We start from the raw sequence: 6,000 nt of genomic DNA on the forward strand, positions 1-6,000 counted from the left end.
GCATCCTTTCGGAAAGTTTTTTCTTTCTCGCCATGAGATGCTGCATTTAATGTTTTCCGTGTCGATCCATTTCCATTCTGACCTCACTTTCCAAGCTTTGCAGCTATCCTACTCTCTGACAGTTTGGGAGAGTTGGTGGCGGAAGGCTTGGGTGATTCAAAATTCAAATCGGGGCCCACCAACGGCTCTCTGGATGGATCGAAGGTATCAGGATTAGTGCCCGTCATCTTTTCCGGTGAGACAACCATCGCCGGCAATAGGACGCCAGAGATTTGGTCGGTTCCCTCACAGACATCCAAATTATCCTTACTGCTTGATTCCCCAATAACTGACAACGCCAAACTATTAATGCTATCCTCAGAAATCATCTTAACTCCAACAGAATAAATGCTGGAATCCACTCTTAGATTAATGGATGAGGGGATAGATTTCCAAAGGGGAGTTATGACCAAGGCTGAGGCAAAAGACATGCAATGGTCATGATTTCCAGAAAGATGGGTCTAGATCACCTAGCCCAGATGCTGCCCAAGAGACTCCACAATTGATGTTGACCAGGCATGAAGAGGAATATCGTAAAATCTAATTCTGATGGTTCGAGCACCCGTATTATAGGCTGGAAACCACGGCTGGAGGGAAGAAAGAAGCCCTCCCATAGCAGCACCTCCACGCCTGAGGATGGTTTCGCCTTTGATTTTGACTCAAAACGGAAAATGATATCCATTGAATTAATAGAGAAAGGCTTTTGCAATTCTGGCAGGCCCCAACATTTTTTAGCCCACTCCCATACATCTTCCAGCAGCCAAGCTCCAGCTTTCAAGCTTCCAATAAGGCAGCTTTCTTTCCTCTATCAAAGAAGCTGAAACCTCAAGGGCTAGGGGGTCAGCATTACATCCGCCTGAGAGGATTTAGGCCTCCACATCATGGTTGGGGCCATGATAGTTTTGAGGTATAAGCATTTTCTACAGGCGTTTCGCAAACCAAAGTTTTTGTATTGACATTTGGGACACATCCAATCACTGCCAGAAGGGGTGAACGACGGTTAAATTCAGACGCTCTACCACCAGGGATTCTTCTGGCCCCGAATTCCAACCGTCGCACTCTGGTATCCCTGTCCTTGATGCTACCCAAGGACCCCGAGTGGGATCTGGGAGGAGCCCATTGAGACCTATTCAGGTTATCATCATGCCCAAATAAACTGAGAGTCCTACAACAAATATTGAGGATTCCCAAGGACTTAAAAACTTCCAGAGCACGGTACCCTGCTTCAAGGAAATTCTGGAAGTGATTCACCGTGTTATCATGGTTAAAGCCACGAGCAGATAAGGGAGTCCACCGGGAATCCTGAAACAACGGTCGCCGAAGGAAGGAAGAGGCCGACGACTTCTGAATACGTCCCTGATGGTCATTTTCTCCCAGCCTCATGGGTGGTTCTTCTCATGTGTAACCAAGCTTAAAAATTAATGCTTTATGAAACCAGATTTTTGTCACTTTTTGATAAACTATATATATAGGCTGCTGAAATTGGAACTGTCATGTGTTGATAACTGCACTAAATCACCTTGTCTTTTCTTTTTTATTTGACTTTTGATAGAGGGAGAGAGAATCCCAAAATACAGTGGAGGGCACATTGTTTGGATGGTGCAAACCATTCATTTGTTGGGCCCTGACGTAGATTGGTGGGTGAAACTTCCCATAAAGTCCAGTTGGTTGCTGTCAATCTAATCCTGACGCAATTGAGTGAAACATCCCGTAAATTCCAGTTGGTTATGGTCAATTCATTTTTGGCACAATTGGTGGGAAACATCCCATAAAAAATCCAGTTGGTCATTCCTCTTGGCGCAATTGGTGGGTGAAATATCCAGTAAAGCTCAATTGGTCGATTTTAATTCAATCCCCTGACACAATTGGTGGGTGAAACATCCCGTAGAGTCCAATTGGTCGATTCCACTTTAGTCCAACTAATTGATGGGTGAAATATCCTGTAATGATTCGCTGGCCTTGGCCATTTCAAATCCAATCAAGACAGAAGGATACATGAGTAATTTACTTTCGAGGTTCTTGGTGATTCGCTGATCCTTGCCACTTCGGGGCTCTTGGCTCTTCATCGACCCTCGCCTTCACGGCTCGACTGCTGACCCTTGCCACTTCGGGGCTCTTGTCTCTTCATCGACTCTGGCCTTCGTGGCTCTTGACTGCTGACCTTCGCTTTTGGGGCTCATGGTATTTCTCTTACCCTCTACCATTTGGGGCTCCTGGGGATTTACTGACCCTCACTTTTGAGGCTCTCGGCGATTCGCTGACCCTCGCGACTTCGTGGCTCTTGACTCTTCACTGAGCCTCTTGGCTGCTTCAGGTGCTAACCCTTGCTTTCAGGGCTCTTGATACTTCTCTGACCCACTCCCTTCAAGGGCTCTTGGGGATTCACTGACCCTCGCCTTTGGGGCTCTTGGTGATTCGCCGACCCTCGCCACTTCGAGGCTCTTGGCTCTTCACTGACCCTCACCTTTGGGGCTCTTGGTGACCAATAGATCGAGATCCATATTCCATTTAGGTTCCAGATTGAATTTTGTTACTCAACTGCTAGTCCCTTTAGGGACTCGCCCTATAGAATTAATAAGGGTTGGACAAGAACTCCGTTCCCTCAATCCGGATTGGGTAAGGCATCCATCAGAGTGGTTGGGATGGCGTCTAAAAAAGCTACTGTTTTAACACCGATGTGATAAGATTACAAAATGACTATTTTCATCTTGTTTGCTCCCAAACTTAAAGACCTCAATCGTAGGTTTCGCTGCCCAGAGCTTTCGGCTGACCCTCAGCTTAGTGGCCCTTGACATCAACTAGTTTAATATTCAACCCAATTTCCTCAGTGAGGAATCCAATCTCTTCTTAACTTAGGAGGCGACCTAGCGAAGCGTTTAGGACCATCAGGAATCCAATCTCTTCTAGACCTAGGAGGCAAGCTAGCGAAGCCTCTAGGAACATGAAGAATCCAATCTCTTCCTGATCTAGGAGGCGAGCCAATGAAGCCTCTCGGACCATCAGGAAATCCCATCTCTTCCTGATATACACGGCGATCCAGCGAAGCCTCTGGGACCATCAGGAATCCAATCTCTTCCTGACCTACAAGGTGAGCGAGCAAAGCCCCTAGGACAGGAAACCAATCCAATTCCCAACCCGGAGACAAGCCAACAAAGTCTCAATGAGCATCATGAATCCAATCCCCCTTACCTATAAGACGGGGAGCGGAGTCTCCGGGACTATCAAGTATCCAATCGCTTTCCCACAGAAACAAGGCACGAAGTTTCTGAAGGGATACCAGGTCATCCAATCTCTTCATGACCCCAAAAACAAGGAGCGAAATTTCTGAGGACTATCATCTCATGATCCCAGAAACGAGGGGCAAAGTTTTTGGGGATTGGCAGGTCTCCAACCCCCCAATATTATCCCTCTACAGTACTCAACATTGCAAATATACGGCACCGCATCGCCTTACACCAAAACATCACACAACGCCGTCATCAAGCACACTTGTTTCATGAAATAACAAGAGACTATCTTCCTCCATCAACTCCAGCTGTCGGACGAAAGGTTCTATATAACCTACCCATATCCCAAGCAGAGAGACATCATCTCCCTTAGAATCGTATGGAAAGAGCGAAGTCTCTGCGTCCATCCTCTTTCTTAGGCAGTGAGGTCATTGCCTCCAGGACATGCCATTCTTGGTCTTTCACTTTTCAAAAATTTACCACTGATGAGGGACTTCTGCCCAATGACTCAGCAGGGGGTTGCTTTCGGTGAGAAGGTGATTAACCCTGACTATGTTTGGTTACTGGTACAAAATTTCTTTGTCTTTAGCTTTGACATTCGGATACTTCTTATCCTATGTCAAAGGGGCATTTGTGGACACCTCATTTAGTCATTTTGTACTCATCGCAACCAAACACAATCAATCACTCCAAAGATGAACCCAAGCTTCTTAAATCATTGCTACAATTCGATATCTAGAATACCCTTGAAACCAGCCTTCCTAGAACCCCAAAAGACTACCTACAAGACCGTCATTACCACGAAAGGCAAAACCCTCAGGGTGTCTGTATGGACAGGTACACCGGCTGGCTGGACACTCAACCCTCAGCCAATCAATTCCTGACACCAATCCACCGTCGAAAATCCCTAGTCAGTCCACTTAGCCACCACCATATGGTCAGTGCATTCGGCCGGACGCCACCGACAATGGGCAGTGCCAACAAAATCTTACCATTTTTAGACTGGTGGCAGCAATTAGTTAACCACCGCCCATGCCCGTAAAGTTGCGCGCACGGCCGGCCACTGCCCCGTCCGGCTGTCCACCCCCAGAATTACAGAACCTGCCCCGCACCCTTGGCTATACATAGGAGCACCCCACTTCTTGGGAGATATACGAGAAAGAGGGATAGAGACCCCTCCCAGACCAAAATTAGTTGGAAAAAACCCCCGGATAAAGCCTAAGAGCCACCTTGAACTCCTAGTGCATTCCCGACCATCCTTCTAATCAACCAGTCTCTCCACACCAACAACCTAGCACCCTTTAGCCTCCAAAATACCCGAAGGAGATCGAAGAGGCTGATTCTGGAAGCTCGGTGAGGCCGGCCGGCCACATTCAAGCAAGCAAATAATTCGACCACGCCTATTGAGGAGTGTAAATTGTAAGGTCAATCGCTAACCTTCCCCCCTTTTGTCATTGTTACGTGCCTAAATGGGACCCACTTGTAGTGGAATAAGTTATTATGCTATTTTAGAGAATAAGATCGGATCTTACTAGATGTGATATATTTAGTAGTTAGGATAGATTAGGATTTATTATTACTATATTTATCTCCACTTTCTCTTTCTATGTTTATCATTAAGTGCTTTATATAAGCACATGTTAATGTTAATGGAAATCAATGAAGAAATCGTTCCAAAAGGTGTGTGTTTGTGCACAAAGGAGGATTGATCCTTCCCTCAAAGTGGATCAAGGGTCTGATCTTCCCTCTAAGAAGATCAATCTTGTTGTGAACCGAATCAGGTTTGTAACAATTGGTATCAGAGCGGCACGATCCGTTATCATGTTGAAGCAAATCGAAGGAGCAATGGATTAGTGGGATGAGAATATAAGAGAGATCCTAAGGCATCCGGTTTCTATGAAGGCCAAGTTCAACGAGATAACAGTATCGTTTGGCATGAAGTCAGAAGAACCTCTATGTCTAATGGAAGAGTTGAGCGAGAGAACCGTCGAAAAGGCTTGAAAATGGAAAGACAAAACAGACAAAGCAGAAAAGGGAGAGAAAAGAAGAAGAGTGAACGAAAGCAAATAGAAGAAAAAAACGAAGAAGCCACAATAGAAGGTTGCTGCCGAAGAGTTTATCGTTCTTCTCAACCTTTCCAACTCCATCGAAAAGATTCTCACCCACATCCATTCGTGTTTCAACATCTCAATCATTCCAAAAAGACACATCAAAAGTGCCTTGATGGACGGCACAATGACATCAATTTGAAGATGGAGTTGCCTCAACCCTTGATGAGGGCATACAGGATGGTGACTAATTTTTTTTTTTGAAAGGTGACATATTCCATTAATTCGAAATTAGCAATCGGGACCAGTAGTCCCATCCTGCTGTTACAAAAAGGAAGAGACAAATGGGCACACCCACATTCAATACAAACATAATCCATTGGAAAAGATTACAGTATCCGATGTCCTTCAGATTTTCCTTGTGCCTTACAGGAGGCATATTACTTCCATTTCCTCCCTCTGGGCTCCAGCCTTCACCATGTCTGCCATTTCATTCGCCGATCTTCGACGGTGCTCAATCGTCGGGTTTAGCACTCTCATAAGGTCCAGTATTTCAGCGACCTGGTCCTGTAATCGCCAAGGCCCCTTGGCAGACCCAGATGCCCAACCTACTGCATTAGTAGAATCCCCTTCGACAATTAAGGGTTGTTGGTTATTCTTGAAGGCCCATCGCAGAACGAACAGAA

The sequence above is a fragment of the Tasmannia lanceolata genome, unplaced genomic scaffold, assembly GCF_043159265.1.
Source record: "Tasmannia lanceolata isolate RefF3 unplaced genomic scaffold, GAP_Taslan_0.1 ptg000013l, whole genome shotgun sequence".
NCBI classification, from domain to species: Eukaryota; Viridiplantae; Streptophyta; class Magnoliopsida; order Canellales; family Winteraceae; genus Tasmannia; species Tasmannia lanceolata.